Source organism: Myotis daubentonii, chromosome 5, assembly GCF_963259705.1.
Source record: "Myotis daubentonii chromosome 5, mMyoDau2.1, whole genome shotgun sequence".
Taxonomy (NCBI): domain Eukaryota; kingdom Metazoa; phylum Chordata; class Mammalia; order Chiroptera; family Vespertilionidae; genus Myotis; species Myotis daubentonii.
In genome coordinates this window covers 60,718,381-60,739,243 of record NC_081844.1, presented here as the reverse complement: position 1 = coordinate 60,739,243, position 20,863 = coordinate 60,718,381, and the positions used below count along the sequence as shown (strand labels likewise).

General features: G+C 40.3%; 1 protein-coding gene across 1 annotated transcript in view; it reads right to left on the bottom strand.

Annotated features, from left to right (window-relative positions):
- INPP4B (inositol polyphosphate-4-phosphatase type II B) overlaps nucleotides 1-19,950 on the bottom strand; it is a 577,521-nt gene extending 557,571 nt beyond the window's left edge. Inside the window, exon 1 of the mRNA XM_059697959.1 lies at nucleotides 19,621-19,950. The gene's annotated coding sequence lies outside the window, so the exon portion shown is untranslated. The remainder of the gene's footprint in view (nucleotides 1-19,620) is intronic.
- Between the last annotated feature and the right edge of the window lie 913 nt (nucleotides 19,951-20,863).

The window sequence follows — 20,863 nt, the reverse complement described above, 5'->3', positions numbered from 1 at the left end:
AAAGGTATACACACTTTAACAGCTGACAGCTCAATTTGGAAAATGAAATATATTTTAATAAACACCGCCTTTTAAAATTATTCAAAGTGTGTGTATACTACATTCTGGGGGTCACCCTATATACACATTTTTATCCAAGCTATTTTATATTCAAAAATATTAAATTTAAGAAAAGGAGAATTCAGTATCAAGAAAAAATGAATTTTTTCAACAAAACAGTTAAATACGAGTTGATACCGCCATATGATTAGGTAAGGAAAAGATAGAGAGCTACCTGTGGAATGTGCCACAAAAGATCTTAGTGACCTTCATTGGAACCGGGGTAGAGTCCGAACTATGATGAAATGGGGAAGTATGGTAAATGCTGAATATCTCTTCTAACATGCTTGGCTCTCCCCTAGAAGCAAAATGAAGGTAGCTACAGTGGAATATGCAGTAGAGAGGGTGTTCTTCTTATTAACATGTGAAAATCTTGAGCATGTTCATTGCTCATTGGAAGGAGTCAGAGGAGAAATGAAGACGCAGGAAATAAAGAACGATAGCTATGTAGAGAGCCACCCCTGAGAATTCAGGAGGCCACACAGGAAAGAAGATAGGATTGGGACAAGATGCATGAGTGTAGTAGACTGGTGGTGGGTTATTAAAGGTAATGTTTTTGTCAGTTTCTACTTTTATGGAAAACTAAGAGTTAAGAGGGCCTAAGACTTGTATGCATGCATATAAGCATAACCAATGGACATAAGACACTGGGGGATAGGGGAGGCTAGGGGACTGTCTAGGGCGGGGGGATAAAATGGATACATATGTAATACCCTTTGTAATACTTTAAGCAATAAAAAAAAAAAAAGAGGGCCTAAGGATACATCCTTCCCTAACACCATTTTCCAGTGCCTAATTTTGATGCTGGTAAATTCAAATGGATGAGCTGGAAAATCTCAATACTTCACAAAGACATTTATTCCACCAGATCTAAGCCACAAATTGCTTGGTGGTCCCATGTAATAGAACCCTCAAGTGTAGAACCAAGGCTATGGCTTTGCATCAGTGGCTCTTTCTGACTCCACAAAAGGTTTTGGGAAGACAAGCTCTAAGGGGAAAATAAAGTAGTAAGACTGTGCAGCTCAGAGTACCACTAAGAAAAGGAATTGTGAGTTGTCTGCTTTTGCATATTAAAACATTAATCTCCCCATGGGGGAGCAGCTCCAGTAATTTCTCTGCAAATGTCTTCTACAAGGATTCACAAGGGTGAAGAAAGACTTCTCACTATCCATTAATTTAAAGAACATGGTTCATACAATCCCCTCGTGCTTTCAATGAATTATGATCAACCTAACAACACCAATTCCTCTAGTGTTTTCCAAAAAGCATTTTTTTCCCTCTTTCCAACATTAAGCCTTATGCTGGGTGATCTGCAAATGAACCTCCCCATAGAGACCAGCCAACAAATCTGCAATGGTCACGCAATGCTGGCTCGCAACACTGTCTTCCATCATAAGGATTCTTCAAAGAATGCGATTTGATGCATGCTTATCTTCATGAAGAGTTGTCACCCAGGATGTGCTCATTTTCTTCAAATATATTGTTCTTAGCAGTGTGGGTAAAACCCCACGGTGTCTGTAGCCATGGTGCAAATAAACCTGAGCATCACTGGCACCACACCGTGTAAACAAATCTGTCCTAAAAACAAAATATATTTTGTGCTCAAGATTTATCTTCTAAGACAGCAAGAGGCAAAACAATCGAGCCCGTGCAATGGCTTTTCTACATTTAGCTTCCAACTTCTATAGAAGGCTTTAACCCATGGATTTTACAGAGGTGAACATTTATTTCTGCTTGTGTGGAATGTTCTGAGTAGAAAATTTAGTGACAGGTAAAATTTGTAAGTGTGCCCAATGAATGTACAATAACCGTGTAAATGAAGTGTATCGGATTCCACAGCTCTCATGAAAAATACAGCAGATGTTTCCTTCCACCTATGGTGATTTTTTTAGGCCACAAAAAAATTTGGCTAGAATGTTCCAAGTGCATAATTAAAGGTTTCCAATTGCAAGGCAATTTTATGCTCATAATCATCATAGGGTCTCCAGCTATTTTATACATATATAATATTTTTTCAGGATATATATCTTCTTCAACAGATTGGTCCAGCCAGAGCTCAATAACCCATTTTTCCCAACCTAAAATAGAAACAAATGCAGAGGGCAGGGTCCTTCCCTCAGATACCTGCACTGTTTTTAGCCAGCCTCCCTCCTGGACGGGAACAAGCACCTGCACCCTTCATGAGCACAACAGGGAGAGCACATGCTGCCCTGGTCCCATGGCTGCAAACCACCCACCGGAGGCAATCATTTTCCTTTCCCGTCAATCGAAGCTCCAGTGAGGAACTCCCAACATGGGACTGGTAAGCACATAAGGCTTCCTCTTACTTTTGCTGCTGATAGTCAGTGAATCAGATTGCAAGGGTAGTGTCCTGAGTAGTGGGTGCTGAAGGAATTTTCTCAGAATCCTGGATCTACCACTTCCTAAGTATGGAACTGGAGCATGTTACACTTCCACTCTGTGCCTCAATTTTCTCACCTATAAAATGGAATAATATCAGTGCCTGCCTCATACTAGATACAATTGTGGGGAGTAAAAAAGTTAATGAGTGAAGCAATCACAGTGTGCAAGAAAGACTAGGTATCATTATTTTTATCAGAATAGACCAGGTGAGTTCCCCTGAGGATGCATTTTCCCCCATGTAGCTTTTATTGCTGGTTCTGATGGATAAGACAGGGGTAATAAAGAACTCTGCAAACTACTCAGCCTCAAGAAGACAGAAGTTGACCCCACAGTTCTACAAATAGTTTGTAACTATTTTCCATAGTCCTTCTGCCAAAGTGTGATAAACATTTCAAGGGTCATTTTTCAACAGGCTCTGATGCAGCAAAAATCCTCACTAAGGGAGAACCATATTCAAGGCGATGCGCTCAGCAAAGTGCCTGACATATGGCAGGGCCTCGACAATGTTCACTCCCTTCCCATTTCTTTCACTCTGTCCCTCACAACCCTCTAACTCATGTGCATGAAGGAGCAAGCATATATGAGCACAACAGACATACAAGCATGCATGCACAAGTACACATACACACAAACACGCACACACATTCACATGCACACACTTTTTAAAGACCAGATTCTTCCCAGGTTTACCAAGAATTTAACTAACAGATTAAAGTTCTTCTAGGCTTTCATCAAGAAAGGACCATTTTGGGATCAGCTATTTTATTATATCATTTTCTGTCCTTTTCAAGCTCTAACTCGTTTACATACCAACTGACCTTAAAAAACAGTGATTTTTCTCAGGTAAAATAAGAAAAATTTTGAGGTCTACCATGTCCCATACATTATACAGGACATTGGGTCCGAAAGATAAATTGAAGCTGATCCCCATCCTTGAGAAATTTGCAATCTAAGAGGAGAAAACCATATAAAACAAATAAAGACACAAAATAAAAATAAAAGTAAGCCAATATCAAATAAAGACACTAAATCAAAATATTAAGAAACTATGGAGTTGATATAATTATCAAACTATTATCTAAAAGTCCAGACTTTACACACAGGGTTGGGCAAAAGTAGGTTTACAGTTGTTCATATAGAAAAATAATACAATAATTAATAAATAATAATACAAGACAAAAACTCTGTTTTGTGTACTCTCAACTATAGACCTACTTTTGCCCCACCCTGTATTTGTGTTCAACAAAGGCACCTTCTTGTTTTCATATTTTTTCAAATGAACTTACAAAATGCATCTATACTCAGAAAATATTTTATATCTACTTTACAAAATATTTAATTTAAAATTTATTGTCTAAAGTTTAGGAGATACTATGTCTGATAACTCAATTCCTCATTTGCTCATATAATAAAAAGTATTAATCGTAGTAATAAAATAGCTTGAAGACTTACTATTCACTGAAGACTAACCATGGCCTGACACCATGTGCTTTACATCCCTTATTATTTTTAATCCTCAGAACATCTTTGCAAGGTGGGTGCTACTGAACCAGTTTACAGATAAGGAGACTTGCCCAAAATTCATCCGAGTGGACTTACACATTTCTTGGCTTTCCCCAGATAACCCCCTTAGCCCTCCGCCATTTGGCATTAGGAAATAACTATATATTTGGATGAGAATCTGTATGAGGTTCTTAAATTTCACAAGAGTATCAAATCTATCATTCTGTTTTACTCAGGCTTTATACCATAAGAAGCCACAGAATACATTTAAACAAAAACCCTGCCACAAAACATAGCATTGAAGTGCATGTTGCTCATCTTTTATTGGAGCTTCATTTTATGTAATAATATACATAAAGGATAGTTTGAAAAACATGTAATCCATTTAGTTTTCTAGTTTAGAAGATAAAAACTCAAATGCCTGCAAGTAACATGTAAGTAAAGTGGGTCGGCGGGAGGAGCAGAGATTGTCACCTTCTGAATAGATATACCTTGCCTAAGGACAGGTAAAGCCAATATTTTGTTTGTTTGTTTGTTTAATCCTCACGTGAGGATATTTTTTCATCAACTTTTTAGAGAGACTGGAAGAGAGGGGAAAAACAGAGAGAAATATTGAGGGCCCGGGCCAGGGAGGAGCCTGCAACCGAGGTACATGCCCTTGACCAGAATCGAACCCGGACCCTTTGGTCCGTAGGCCAACACTCTATCCACTGAACCAAACCAGCTAGGGCTCAATATTTTTAAATGTGTTTTCCTACTCTAAGACAGTTTAAATTCAATTTTTTAAACATGCCTATGTTTTTGGCATCTATTCTAGAAACTCTAGGTGAATGCTATACAAAATATAGCAATTTCATTTTTGATACCTGGGGAGTCAATTGATTGTATTTGTAATTCAAAATTTTAACAAACCTGAATAAGTATATCTATTAAATATATTTGGTCACCCACCCCATCCAAGATGAATCTTTATAGTTGTTTTTGTTATATTCAAAATTGTAATTGAGTCCTAAATGAGCATTCTGAATATAAGATAAAACAGAATAATAATTGTATTAGTGGTTGTCAATATTTTTAATACTCTACTTTTATGACATAATTTTATAAGTCATCTTTATATACAATTCCACTTCATTCTCACTATAAATCTATCAGGTAGTTATTATCTCTACTGAAGAGATGAGAAAACAGGCTCAGGTAGATTATAATGACTTTCTCAGAATCACATTAATCTATATTTGGAAAAACAAAGACTTATACCAGTTTTGTTTTGTTTTTAATGAATGCAACATCCTTTTTAATGGAACGCAATTGTGTCTAATGCTAGACTGTGTGAACCCAGAATGAAAAGCATGCATGTGAAAGAAAGGGGCCATACCAGTTTGGAGGGGCCCAGAGCATTTCTATATTGGGCCCCAACTCATCAGCTCAACCAGTCTAGTGGGAACCTTGTAATATCAAATAATTGCTCAAATAACATCTATATTTTTATCCAAAATCATGGGAAATGGGTAATTTTAAATGTCCCAATATAGTTTTCTACCTAGAGCACCTCAGATCTTGCACTGGATAGTATTCATATTATTAAATTTAACATTTAAGACATACTACCTTGAGTCAGGCTACTGAACATATATTTTACATTATCATTAAACTGCTATAGAGACTCAATACCTTTATATGTGGTCTTACTATAAGCCATTACAAATCATTTTTAGAAGTATGCAGGGAATAAATTATGAATAAATAAATATATACCTAAATAAAAAATACCTAGTTTCTGCCAGCAAAGGACAACCTGAGTCCAAATTCTGTAACATCTCCGAGGCAATGATTATTTGTATAATGTTCAAGTAACACTTTCATAACCCAAAACTATCTCTTTTTTCTACTGAGTACAATAGATCATTTGAAAACTTACCTATCACTCTCCCTGTACTGTCCAAATGTTTGGGGAGATAAGGTGACTAACCATCTCATTTGCCCAAGTTTCTCCTGGTTTTAGCACTGAAACTCCTCAGTCCTGAGCAAACCCAGATTTTGGTCATCGTACAAGGGAGCATGAAACAGTTAAACTAGAGCTCTTTGAAGGTGCCTTCTAGAACTAAGACTGTGTTTTTAATGATTTTTAAATCATGTTTTATATAATTAATGTTTATGTGTTGTAATCAGAAAACAGAAAAGCAATATAAGTCTGTATAAGTTAGAATTCCAAGTTAAATGTTGTGTGATTTAGAATCCCATTGCAATTTCCTTGCTGTGCACTGTCTACACTGGTCTGTCTTTTTCTTTGTTACACACTCTTTCTCAGCATCCTATAAACAAGAGATTTTGAGAAGGAAATTTAAACAAGTGGAAGAAAAACTCTCTTAAGGCTTTGAGAGGATTTTCATCACTGCTAGTGCACTGTTGCTTCAATCATTCAACTAAAAAGAAACACATAAACCTAAGCATGAAAATTAGAAAATCTTAAAATAAACAAATTCTAAGCTTTTCTTTTGTTTTCATGTGTTGTTGAACTCAATTATCTAGTCTTTGAAATGGAAAGTGGGTGTTAGTAGAATCTGACACTTGACCCAGCCATGGGTAGGCTCTTCCTGTCTTGGACAAGGATATGAAGCATGGTTCTTATGAGCACACCCCAATACTTGTAAACTTCAAATGAAACTTACATATACTACACAAAAGAACTGCCCTTGAAAATACTAAAACTGGAATTGGAGGTAGAGATGAGTAAGCCTGAAGAGCCTCACACACAATGCTTCTCCTCCTTATCTATTTGTAGGGCACCAGCAGAGGTAGGGTCCATTAGCCTGAATAAGCAAGTCTCGGCTTCAAGAAAACCTAGAGGACTCCTGTTAATAAAAGCAAGGCTTTCTCTTCTGCGTGAGTCCAATAAGCAGACTGTTTTTATATACCAGGTCAATAGAAGAGATCTAGAGTATACTGTTGTGTAGCATTTAAGAAAGACATAAACAAATTATATGTATGAAAATATTTCTGGATTTTCATTTTTAAATCTCTCTAACTGGAGTACAGACTCAAATAAATAAGCTATAGCTTCAGGCTAGTTACCCAACCCTGTCACTCCACTGTAATGGGCCAAAATTGATCATCTCCTTGGGTAATTGTGTCAGATTTGACAACAAGAAACCAAATATCAAACTGAGCTGCTTACTGCACTGTACTTTGTTGATATACAAAGTAATATATATTTTTTGACAATTTTATGATATCTCATTACTGAGCTGTTGAAGAGAATAAACCATTATATATATATTATTTATACTGAGTGTATCTTCTTAGGCTAATTTAAGGAAAATAATTTAAAATAAATATATATTTAGAGCAAGGTTGTAGCCCAGTAATGGGAAAGAGAACCCTTCAGGTATCATGTGCACCTCCCTGTTCTGGACAATGAGATGCTATTAGGCCTAATATGTAAACATAAATGAGCAAAACAAATGTGGGCCCATGGTGCACAGGGCATGCTGCAGAATTCCTTGGTCAGTTCATAAGAGTGAATCATGAAAAAGGAAAATATTTAGGCAATAATAACTGGTGTCTAACATAGGGCCTCATGCACAGCATGAACAATCCCCTAAATCAAAACTTTACTGAGACACACACCAGGCTCCTGGATAATGAGACTAAATCTTGTAAAGCTGCCAATTCTGCTCAATTCCATTTGTACACTCAATGAAATTTCAATTAAAGTACAAAAATATTTTGAGGGTAGTCTTACCAAACTTTCTAAAATGAGTCCAGAAGACATATCAGTGAGAATGTTTTAAAAGCTACATACAAACACAAAGAAAATCAACTAGAAGAAGCTACCAGTCCTACCATATATTAAGCAAATAACAACATTTAAACCTGCATGATAGTAATAAAAGAATTGATAGAACAAGAGAATGAAATAAATATACCACAACCCAAAACCCACCCAGTGGGAAGGAGGGATGGAGACAGGGAAAAAGAGAGGAGTGGAAGTGCATGTTTACCTCTAAATAAGATAATATATTTAATGATGTGGTAGAGTCACAAATAACTGGAATTTGAATGGATTATTCAAAAACTGCTGCTGGAAAATGCTTAATATCTTTAGGAGGGAAATCAATTTAACTCTTATCTCATACCATACACTAAAACAATGTTGGGTAAACAAGAGAGAAAATAAAATCATTAAAGAATTCGATGTAAATTGTTTTCAGGGAAGAATAATTTAGGTAAACTTTAATCTTCTCTATGAATGAGAAAGTAAGCAAAAAAAAAAAACAATGGAAGAAATATGACATTCAACTTACTTACACATACATTGTCAACCTCCATATGTGAAAAATAATTTAAAAAGCAATATAGATAACAAATGACAAAGGGGACTGTATCCCTAATATCTAAAGGACACTAACATTCATGGAAAAAACTAAGGTCCCAATATGCAACCAGGCTAAATATATGAATTAATATCTAAAAATGAAGTACAAATTAAAATAGGCATTTCAAAAATGTTCAGCCTTGCCTAATCAAATAATAGAAAACAGTACTTTAAAACCTAGATTTTAAAGTAAAATCAATCTTGGTCCAAGACCCAATACTATCACTTACCAGTTGTGTGGCCTTGGGAGAGTCACACACCCTCTCAAAAAATGTTTCCTAACCTTTAAAACAAGATGATGATATTGTCCTCCTCTTACAGCTGTTGCAAAGATTAAATGAGATAATAAAGATAAAGGTCTTGTATGATGGATGACCTATAGGAGGTGTTCAATAAACACTATTGTTGATGATGATGATGATGATGTTATTGTGTTTTAATAAATTTTTATTGTTCAAATTATTACAGTTGTTCCTCTTTTTCCCCCCCATAGCTCCCCTCCACCCGGTTCCCAACCCACCTCATGCCCTTACCCCCCACCCCACTGTCCTCATCCATAGGTGTACGATTTTTGTCCAGTCTCTTCCCGCACCTCCTCGAGAATTGTCAGTCCACTCCCTTCTATGCCCCTGCTTCTATTATATTCACCAGTTTACTCTGTTCATCAGATTTTTTATTCACTTGATTTTTAGATTCACTTGTTGATAAATATGTATTTGTTGTCACTTTGTTGTTCATAATTTTTATCTTTATCTTTTTCTTCTTCTTCCTCTTAAAGAATACCCTTCAGCTTTTCATAAAATACTGGTTTGGTGGTGATGAACTCCTTTAGCTTTTTCTTATCTGTGAAGTTCTTTATCTGACCTTCAATTCTGAACGATAGCTTTGCTGGGTAGAGTAATCTTGGTTGTAGGTTCTTGCTATTCATCACTTTGAATATTTCTTGCCACTCCCTTCTGGCCTGCATAGTTTCTGTTGAGAAATCAGCTGACAGTCGTATGGGTACTCCTTTGTAGGTAACTATTTTTCTCTTGCTGCTTTTAAGATTCTTTGTGTTTTGCCCTTGGCATTTTAATTATGATGTGTCTTAGTGTGGTCCTCTTTGGATTCCTTTTGTTTGGGGTTCTCTGCGCTTCCTGGACTTGTAAGTCTATTTCTTTCACCAGGTAGGGGAAGTTTTCTGTCATTATTTCTTCAAATAGGTTTTCAATATCGTGCTCTCTCTCTTCTTCTGGCACCCCCATAATTCGATGTTGGTATGCTTAAAGTTGTCCCAGAGGATCCTTACACTATCTTAATATTTTTTCCATTCTTTTTGCTTTTCCAGTTGGATGTTGTTTCTTCGTATTTCAAATCTTTGACTTGATTCTTGGGGTCTTCTAGTCTACTGTTGGATCTCTGTATATTATTCTTTATTTCAGTCAGTGTATGCTTAATTTCTAATTGGTCTTTTTTCATATTCTCAAGGGTCTCACTAAATTTCTTGGAGGTTTCTAGAAGACTCTTGAGTAACCTTATAACCGTGATTTTGAACTCTACATCCAGTCGTTTGTTTTCCTCCATTTCTTCCGTTTATGACATGTTTCTTTGTCTCCGCATTTTGGCTGCTTCCCTGTGTTGATAGAGTGGCTTTGTGTGCTAGGTGTCGTATAGGGCCCAGTGGCTCAGCCTCCCTAATTCCCTGAGGTGGACACTCTTGGTGCACCCCTTTGTGGGCTGTATGCACAGTCTTGTTGTAGTTAAGTCTTGATTGCTGTTGGTATCACTGGGAAGAATTGACCACCAGGCCAATTGGCTGTGAGGACCAGCTGTGTCTACAGTTGGAGAACTACTGTGCTAGAGACACCCTTATGGGTCAGGACTTGCTTCAGTGGGGCTTTGGTGCTCACTGAGTCTGCCCCCTGAGTGTGTCAATTATGGATGTGAAGAGTTGTACTCTGGTATGGTCTCACCCTGACCACTGGGTACATTGGCTCTTGGATCTCCATGGAGATGCAAAGTCAGCCACTGCCTGAGGCCACCCAGCAGGAGCTACAGAGAGATCTTCAGATTCCTCCTCTTTCTTTGGGATTTGGAAGTGACCAGATAAGGCCCAGCTGTGAAGCAATGCAGGCTGCTGTCTAGCCTTAGTCCTTCTTTTGGAAGCTTTGGTGCTCTTTGACCCAGCAGCAGTTTGTTAGGTTTTAGCTTGCAAAAGAGCAAGCCATTCATATGCAAAAGCCTCTGCTCGCAGCTTGGGTGGGATTGTAAGTTGGGTGGGGTGGGGTCTCAGGGAATCATCAGAATGGAGCAAACAGCAATGGTTGCCAGTCAGCCCCGTGTAGGAACAATGATCGCTGCAGCACCTCTGTGAGAAAGCTGCCCTCATGTTCCTTTCCCGATGCCAGACAGTCCAGTTTCTCCCCGTATGAGTCTGGGTCCCCAGAGTCTCACCCAGAACTGGAGTTCAGAGCAATCAGGAGCTTGTATCTCCCTCCCAATTGAAAAAGACAACAGCATACCCAGTTGCCAGCCCGTTTCCGCGCATGCCTCCATACCTTCGCACTTCCATACCTTTGCACCTCCTACGAGTTTCAATGCCCTTTTCTCTTTCCTTCTAGTTGTAGAAGTTCCACTCAGCCAACCTTCCTGTGGTTCTGGATGATATCCATTTTGTCTTTTAGTTGTAGTTTTGATGTGGTTGTACGAGGCAGCAAGTACAGGTGACTACCTATGCCACCATCTTTGTTCCTCTCTCGATGTTATTGTTTTGACATTGTTACAATTATCTTCACTTTTCCAATTAGCAAACATTTGTAAAAAATAATATCCCTCAATTTTGGTGAGGATAGAGTTATGATTTATATACTTCCAGGGAGAATAAAAATGAGTGCAATGTTTCTTGAAAAAAAGGGTTCACACTCTATATTCAGAATACTACTACAAGGAATCACTCCTAAAAAAAAACATGAAAAATACAGACAAAGACTATCAGAAATGGGGTCATACAAAAAACATTTATCACAGTGTACTAACAGAAACAAATACCAAGAATATAAAAATCTAAGTTGAGAAGATGGCTAAACAAATGTAAATGGTTCATATGCCTAACTACCAGAGAACAACAACAAAAAAGGTTAGAGAAGTGATTACATGCATGGAAAAGTGGTTTTCTTTTTTATTCATGGCTGTAAACTGGAACAGAGTTTAGCATACTACCTTTTACATAGTAGGTGCTCAATCAATATCTAAACTGAATTGAACAACAGAATTCTAAGTGAACAAAATCAGAACTCTTGTTTTCACATACACACACACTATAACCTCAACTTTTGTAAAAGAATCATAGGAAATCTTAGAAGGAAATATGATAAAATGCTAACAATATTGTCTTTGGGTGATTTTTTTTTCTTCCTCAGACTTTTCTCCCACTTGCCAATTTTTTTTCAATGAAGATTTATTACTTTTATAATTAGGAAAAATGAGTAGGAAAAAAAAAGAATGAAAGAAATCAACTGGAAGCCAACTGGCTCACTTATTTCTCATTACACCATTCTTAGTGTGTACCATTCTTCACTCTCACCCAAAATACAAAATGGGAAATGAGAATGTAAATAACATGAATTAATTGGGAGGCAGTCTTTAAACCTTAGCCCAGGAAAGAAAACATTATAGTAAGTTTCAAAAAAAGTCATAAAACCATGTGTCTAATACTAAGAAAATTATACTGGGGCTTTGCTCTTTGTATGATTTTTACAAATAAAAATGTAGTGTGGCATAAATCCTTTAGATACAAATTACTTGTTTTCTCTACAACTGAATTCTCTTATCACATAATTCTATAAAGATTTATACATAGTGGTTACTGTCAATTTTTTGTGAAATCTGACAATAAAATTCTACTCATTTAAAATTTCAACTCTACACAAAATCTAAAAGGTCTGTTTTAAGAGATGTGTGACATTCTCAAAGGGAAGAACCAAACAAGTTCTCAAATTCCCAAATTCTCAAACACACTCACCAGGAACAATTAGCCCTAAAAACTGAAGTGCCATGTCACCTAGAGCATAAAATCTCCTTCAGGTGTGACAGCTGGACCACTGCCTGGGCTCATGCATTGAATGGCCAGTTTTCAAGACTGTGATTTAAGTTCATACCTCAGCAAAATTATAGATTACTACATGATGTGCACCTTTAAGACAGATGGTAAAATCATGACTCATTCCAGCTAAATTCTTATATGCCAAGGGTCTATTATGCCTACAAGATCTGTAGAAGTAAAGTTATATAAGAGAATTGATGGGGTCAGGTATGCAGATAGTTAATACCTGTCCTAGCCTTAAAAGCCTAATGTGGTCATTGGTTTAAAGTAGATACCAACTTCCTAACGTGTTCCAGGAACACTGCTGCACAATTCTGTTGATTAAAAAAATATGACATAGAATGTAAACTGAAATTCAATCCTTAATTATATAAAATCACCATATATTCCAGGAACAAATTCAAGTGCTTAATTTACCTAATGCCAAGATTTTTGACTTTTTAAATGAAATATGTAGTGTTTATACTGTAGTCATTATTTTTAAAACTGCCTTTCATATAAACCTATTTTTGTAAATAACAGCTTCATACGTGTATTTCCTTTGGTATAACTGCTAGGATTTGCTTCCAAAATTTCAGGGAGGAGAAAGTGAGTGGGATAACAAAAATGGCCATAATTTGACAACTATGGAACTGGACGTGCATTGTACCATTCTATTTTTTTTTTATTGTGCTTAAATTTTTACATAGTAAAAAGTTCTTGGTAAAGACGTGTATTTCTCAATTAGGCCAATTTAAGTTGGTTAACTTTTCACTTCGTCTCCATTCCCGCAGCAGCCACATTCAGTGAACATGGTTGAAATGCCTACCACACTGATCTTGAGGAAGGTTCCAATAAGGTGTCTAGACAATGCAGAGATCCCATTCTGGTGCACAGATGATGGAATACATTGATTAACTCTACCATAAACCGTAATTTAATCATCCAGCCAAAGACAAGGATGCCTACATCCAGATTAACCAAGAAAACGTAATTTAGATAAATTCAGCTGTCATAATTACCAGAAAATTATAGCGTGATATGGCTAATCCAATTTGGTCATGGTGGTGGCCAGGCCATCACTATCACAGAGCACATCAGGGGATCTGCAGAAGTGTCAGTGAGACTATCTGCACTTTTTTTTTTTTTTTGCATTGTCCCAAGGGCAATAGAGAAAAAATGAACAATTACAGCTTTCAACTCCTAGAAAAAATTGGCTCAGCCTGTGTAATGACAGGATTAGGATTAAAATGCAAATGGTTAATACAATATCTATTGTGGAATGACCATATTTTTTTTCTATCATCTCTTAATTTTCCCTTTCCCTTTCTCTTAACCTAGTCATAATCAGAATTTTGGCACATTTAAGTCAATTTATTCCTAACAATTCCTCAAATAAACAGATCCCGCATAAAAGCAGAATACGTTAACCATTACAATCGAATCTTCAAAGTATGACAAACAACAGCTCTTCTAAATATACTGCTAAGGATTTAGCTACCTGTTGATCTTAATGTCATTAGCTCACTCATCATATACATAAATTTGGTTTAAAAGAAAAGCTTTAATAACAAATATATTGCAATTAAAATGACCCAAGGCTACTGAGCATTGTACACTGCCACCTAGTGCAAACCATCTCTAAGTCCAAATGCACAATGGACACCTTGTGGAAAGTAGGAATGCTCTGTTTTAAAGCGAATTTATCCAGAAAGATCAGAAACATATTTATTCATAATTGCTTCAATATAAGAAGGCTATTGGAATTACAGAAAAAAAAATTTTAAGGGTGATATATTTCAATGCTGGGCATCAACTATGCAACATATTTTGTTAGGAACGTGATGTATGCCGGTGCTCTAAGTGGAATGTGTGGTTATCTAGCAAGTTTGGCATATGAAGATGTTAAATAGGATATTAAATAATCACGAATGACACTTCCAAGCTTTCTTGAGAGCATAGCTATAATCTCCCCTCATCTACAGGCTATAATTTCAATTTCAGATGCCACTGGATTTTGTTTTACTTTATTTTCCCAGCAGTGAATAATTTTTGTGTTTTGGTTGTGCTAATCGCTAGAATTCATCTCTGATCTTTTGGCTTTTAGAAAAGTAAATCCCCATGAAAATGAAGTGAGAATCATTTGAAAGAATGGATTAAGGAAAGGATTGACTTTGCTATGGTTAGAAAGTACATTTTATTTGCTTCATTGTAGTCTGCAATGGTAGTTCCCAGCTTGGTCTACTTAATGCACTATAACTACCTGCTTTAAGAACTAAGGTGAAAGGTGAAAGACTCATATGTCTGTCAATTAAGTTTTTCAAAATGAAAAGTATTAAAAGGATTCCCTTTGCATAGTTTTAAAAGTCACGCTCCCTTTTGAGAAACACAAATATCAGGTTCTCCTTTTAAAAACTTAAAATTTATAAGTAAGTGATAAATTTAAAACATAAAGTGATATATTTAATACATAAAAATTTTTATGAAATATATTTTTATTTTGATCTTAGATTCTTTTCATTATTGTTGTTATGTCAATAATTCAAAACCAGCATGAGTATCAAGGCTGCCTATACATCCCACAAACTTTTCCATTCCTGGAAATGTGGAAAAATCAAGAACATTATTCAATAATTTCAACATTTGGCCTGTTGTACTGTTTCATTTTAATAACCAGAAGGGCAGGTAAAAATAGATGATAGGCCGAAACCGGTTTGGCTCAGTGGATGGAGCGTCGGCCTGCGGACTGAAGGGTCCCAGGTTCGATTCCGGTCAGGGGCATGTACCTGGGTTGCGGGCACATCCCCGGTGGGGGATGTGCAGGAGGCAGGGGATCGATGTTTCTCTTTCATCGATGTTTCTGACTCTCTATCTCTCTCCCTTCCACTCTGTAAAAAATCAATAAAATATATTTTAAAAAAATAGATGATAGATAGAAAGATAGATAGAGAGAGAGATGATAGACAAATGGATGAGAAGGAAGGAGTGAAGAAGGAAGGGAGAGAGGGTAAAATGAAGAGAGAGAGGTTGGGTTTGTTTCTCATTTAAGGAAGTGTTGCCTCCATTCCCTTGAATTCATTAATTTAGAAAATTCCCAAAGGAATCTCAGATCAAAGCCATGTGATCTAGAAAACTTCTCAAGATTTCCTTTAATCAGCTTAACCAAATGACTACTACCAAAGCTATTTCACTTACTTCTGCTTAGGGCTAATTTGAAGCCCCCACCACACAATTAGGAAACCTAGTTGATATGGCTGCCCAATGCCGAAGACAGAACTTACTCACAATATTGCAATTTAAGAAACTCAGTTTGGAAAACATGATTTACAAACACATATGATATTGAAATCCAACTCTTCAGCCTTTGTTGGGATTACATCTATCCTAACAGCTCAATGTTCGGTCAAATTACAAAGTCAGTTGTAAAAAAGTCTAAAGTTGCTACACTCCTATATATTTCATTGGCTTTACGCTACTTACATCTATAACTAGGTACTTCTAGTAAATAAGATTACAACTGTGCCTTATATAAGAAAAATCTCACTGCAGTTTCAGAGATATATATATATATAGCTATAACAATAAAATTTCATAAGCATTTTTAAAATGCTCCCTTTAACATACACAGTAGTAAAAATATATAAAGTAAATGAACAGCCGGCTGGTGTAGCTCAGTGGTTGAGCCTCAACCCATGAACCAAGAGGTCGCAGGTTCAATTCTAGGTGAGGGCACATGCCCAGGTTGCAGGCGCAATCCCCAGTAGGGGGCATGCAAGAGGCAGCCAATCAATGTTTCTCTCTCATTGATGTATCTATCTCTCTAGCCCTCTCTCTTCCTCTCTCTCTAAAATAAATCAATAAGTCTTGATTCAAATGAAATTGTGCCTGAAGCTCTACAGATTCCTTAAAATGTTCTCACATATCTTAATGTGGTTTGTAGGTACACATGGCATGGAAAGTTTTGGGAAACAAAGGCAATGTGGCTCTTGCACACCAACGTGCAATCACAGCATCACTGGATGTCTTTAAAAATAAATGCTTAGCCGAAACTGGTTTGGCTCAGTGGACAGAGCGTCAGCCTGCAGACTGAAGGGTCCCAGGTTCGATTTCAGTCAAGGGCATGTACCTGGGTTGCGGGCACATCCCCAGCAGGGAGTGTGCAGGAGGCAGCTGATCAAGGTTTCTCTCTCATCGATGTTTCTAACTCTCTATCTCTCTCCCTTCCTCTCTGTAAAAAAATCAATAAAATATATTTTAAAAATAATAAAAATAAATGCTTAAACTGAAATAATTTCTCTAACAACCTCTTTTCTTCAGCCTGAATATGAAAGTGTGTGTATTTATGAGTGTGTCCTAAGGATCTCCATAAACAAGGATTTCTAACGCAACATAAACGAGTAGTGACAAAACGGCGTATGAAGCAGATTGCCAGGGCTGTAGAACAATGAAGGTACAGAATACAGAAGAAACAGAGAAGTACAGCTTTCAACTGACATTAACATTTTAGCGTGAGATCATTTAAAACAGCACATTTCTATCTATTAATATCCCCATGGTTACGAAAGACAAGAATGTATTCCATACAGGTTATAAAAATCATATTTGTATATGTAATATTAGTACTGGCTGGGGATTGTGCACTGTAAAATAAAAAATGTAAGCATTTTACTCACTAATTACAACTTTGTAATTTTTGTAACTTTGTATTCTCAGATGTCAGGTACTTACCTGGAAATTGACATCTACTTGGTTGCTAAGAGATATGAGATCAGTTTGCACTTTTTTCTCTGTCTTTAGGAGAACTGCCCTCTTGGGTTTTGCTCAAAGTAGAGAAAGTTAACTGTTACCCAAGTGGGGATTTATATTACTTGTACTAAAAGAAAACCCCCAGGTTTCAGAAGAAAACTGAATTACTTTCAATTTGCACAATTTAGAACAAATATCTGGCTTTTCCCTAAGCATAATGATTTTCCATCTCACACAACTAAAACATAATAGCATTATTTTATAATCAAATTTTTAACAGATGAGTCTATGTTATGCATTTTATGACAAAAAATCTTATGAGAAATGAAGTCCTTCAGTCAATTTGCATCCCCAAAGTAAAGCTCAAACCCAACCTTTGAAAAGTATTTTCTGCACGTGTGCTTCTTTAAACAGCGGTGGGGACTAGACTAAACTTGGTCTATCTGGATTTTCTTGTATTTTGTCAAAGCATCAAAAAAAGCAAAATGCGGTTATAAATATGTACATCCTAACTGGTCATTAGTTTATCACAAATGTAAATACTGACTTGCCTAACCAAAGAGAATGTTCTCCTAAAGTAAGAGCAGCATTTCAATCAGCACATGTTTCCTAATGACACTGAGCATCCAGACTGTCTTCACATGCACATTTCATAACCTTTCAAGGTCGATCTTCTAAATCACATTTTAGAGAATTACGCTGAAAAAGCATTCCATCGCAGGAGCATTGTGTATTACTACAAGCCCAAGCGATTACATTTTTGACCCCCAGGTACTTATTACAAAAGCCCTGGATCATTTCTTCTGAATTCATGTCAACGCCTCCCTGGAGTAGATCGCAAAGGAGCACGAGGTAATGTATTTCTTTGTCTCCTGAGACGATGACCACTTGCCCAGTCCTCTTTTTGCTCAACTTCCTGCACACCGTCAACCCGCTGGCCCGTTGGTGAATCCTGGCGCCTTACATTCTGCTTTAGCATTATGTCAAAGCAGTGACCATCTCTGTCCAGAACCCATTAAGAAGACTCCTGTTACAAGCAAGGTCTCTGAAATGTAGCTGTACAACTATAACAGGGCTATCGAGTGCCCATCTTGAGGGGAGAAGATGAATTTATCCTGTTTTCTAGGCTTTTACCTATTTTCTAGACCCACACCTTTTCAAACAAGTTCTGCCATTCTGAGAGGAAGGAGATAGGGAAAACGTAACACCTGGAGTCATAAAATGTAATGACCTCAAGTAACATCCCAGAAAGAGGGAGGAAACCTGTTCCCAGAAGGAAAACAACAGGCAAAGGAGCGAAGCTGCATCTTTGAAGCAAGAGGAACTGAAACCCCTCCCGGGTGTTTCCAGTTAAGTTTTTGCAGCGGCAGCAGCAGCACGAACCTAATCAATATGCACATCCTCACTCTTCTAAAACCTCCTGCCCCCAAACAGAAACGGCCGGTCCCTCTCCATGGGCGGGGGGGGGGGGTTGAGGGGGGCGAGGAGCGCGGGGGAGGGGGGGGGGGGGTACGCGCAGAAAGCACACCCAAAGGAGGTGATTTCAGAGGCAAAACAGGTCTTTGTGGCTCCAGCATCCTCTTTTTAAGTCCCAGCTACCAGCCCGAAAGTCCGCGCAGGCACCAACCCTAGCTTCTAGCTAGCCCTCCTCTGGCCTGGGCCTGCCTGCCAGAGGTGCCTGGAGAGCCGGCCGCGCAGTTTTCCAACTCCACCCGGCCCGCCCGCCCCCCGCGGCCTCACCCCAAGGCCCTCGATTTCCAAGCCCTTGGTGGGAGCTCTCTGAGGAGGGACAAGTGATGCTTGGTGGCTCGGAGCAGACGTGCCTGGCTTCTCTGCTGGAATGAGTTGCTGGGGTTGGGGTGGGGGTGGTCACGGAGAGGAAGACTCTGGACTTGGGGCAGCTATGCCCTCGGTATTAGTGACCCTCACTCCCACCCCCACCCCTGACCCTCGCCTCAATGAAGAGAGGAGGCGGGAGAGCGGGCGGCGGCAGCTTTGCGGCCGGGATGAGATTGAGAGCGAGCCGGAGGCCGCCGCAGGTGCCCCAAAGGGACCGCACAGGTGGGCGCAGCCTGGGAAGGTCAGTGAGGCCAGAGCTGAGAGTTGGCGGGGCCCGGGGTGTGAGGGGGTCGGGGTGACCACGCGTGCTGGCCCGGCCGAGGGGCGCTCGGCGAGAGGGTCATCTCGACGACAGGGTTACCAGCCTCCAAGGAAACACGCACAGCCTCCCCCTTAGGCGGCTGGGCTGGAGGGGCTACCGGGGCTGCCAGACCGAGAAACTTGATGCAAAACACACAGGCTCCCCGCGCCAGGACGTATCCCCGCGCTCGCGGCCCTGCTCCAACGCCTCCCGGATCACCCACAGTCCTCCCCCCACCCCCCTGCACCCCGCAAAGCCCCAGCGAGCCCTCGGGTCCCCGCGGGTAATTACCTCTCCCGGAGGCGGAGTGGGGGGCGGCAGCAGCAGCAGACACTTTGAGCCCGACTTTCCGGCGTTCCTGGGGAGCGTGTGCGCGCCGAGCAGAGCCGTGACCTGCTATTTATAGAGCGGAGCCCGGCTCCCGGGGCTGCGAACCCGGAGGCTGCGGGCGGCGCGGGGCGCGGGGCGCGGGCCGCGGCTTCCAGAGGCTGCGAGTCTCCCGCCACTCCCTCGGGCTCCCGCTCTCGCCGCGCTCCCCGCTCGCTCCCCGCCCGCCCCGCCGCGCGCGCCCCAGAGAAGTTGTCACCGGCGCGGCCGCCTCTCCCGCGGCTCACACGCCCCCTGGCACAGTCGCTACTTTCTCCCCTACCCCCACCCGCCCGGTTCCCTTCCTCCCCGCTGCACGTTCCTAGCGGTCAATGTCACCGGCGGCCGAGGAGAGGCAGCTCGTCCCCCGCTCCCGATGGAGTGGAGTTGGCGCCCCAGCCGCCTGGCCGCAATGACCCAAACACGCTTCCTCCGTGCGCTGACCGCACTCCCCTGACCCTGTGCTAGGCCCTCCGCGTGCGGGGAAGGGGGCCCGGCCCGGGGTGGGAGAGCCCCGCTGCGGAGTGGCGGCGAGGGGTGACCCGAGACCCCGCTCTGCGGCCGGGTCGGGGAAAACCACGGGGTTCTGTGCCGGGCGGGAGGAGGGCACAGGCGGCGTTAGACCCGGGAGGGGGTTGAGGCCCGGGTGGAGGGGAGCGATGACCCCAGTTCCTCGGTCCTCTGCCTGCCACCACCCTGGGACACGTCTCCCAGCCGCTCCTTCTCCGCGGGGATAAGTCTGGAGGGAAAGACCTGGCGCCGGCTCAGCGCAGCCCACGGCCACCCACCGCCATCCCCAGGTCCCGGCTGCTGACTGGGGCCCAGCCAATCCCAACAAGTGTGTGCGCCTTTGGCAGCCCGAGTGCGTGGGACAAATTGCACCCTGCGTGTTTAGAGTGTCAGGAAAACGGGGTACGTAATCACACAGTCTGAATGGAGGCTCAAACTCCCCCACTTCCTCGCAAACAGCCCACAGAGGAAGGCAAGCAGCCTGATTATTCCCAGCTCTAGGGTGTGGGGCAAATGAGCGTCCCCATCTGCGCCTTACAGGTGCCACCTGGCGGTTCTCTTGGAGAGGTTTTAACTGGGCGGCTCAAAGATCATGCAGAGCGCCAGTCCACACAGGCACCCTCAGCCTTTCCCTCCCTAAGGGCTCCTGGAAATTCAT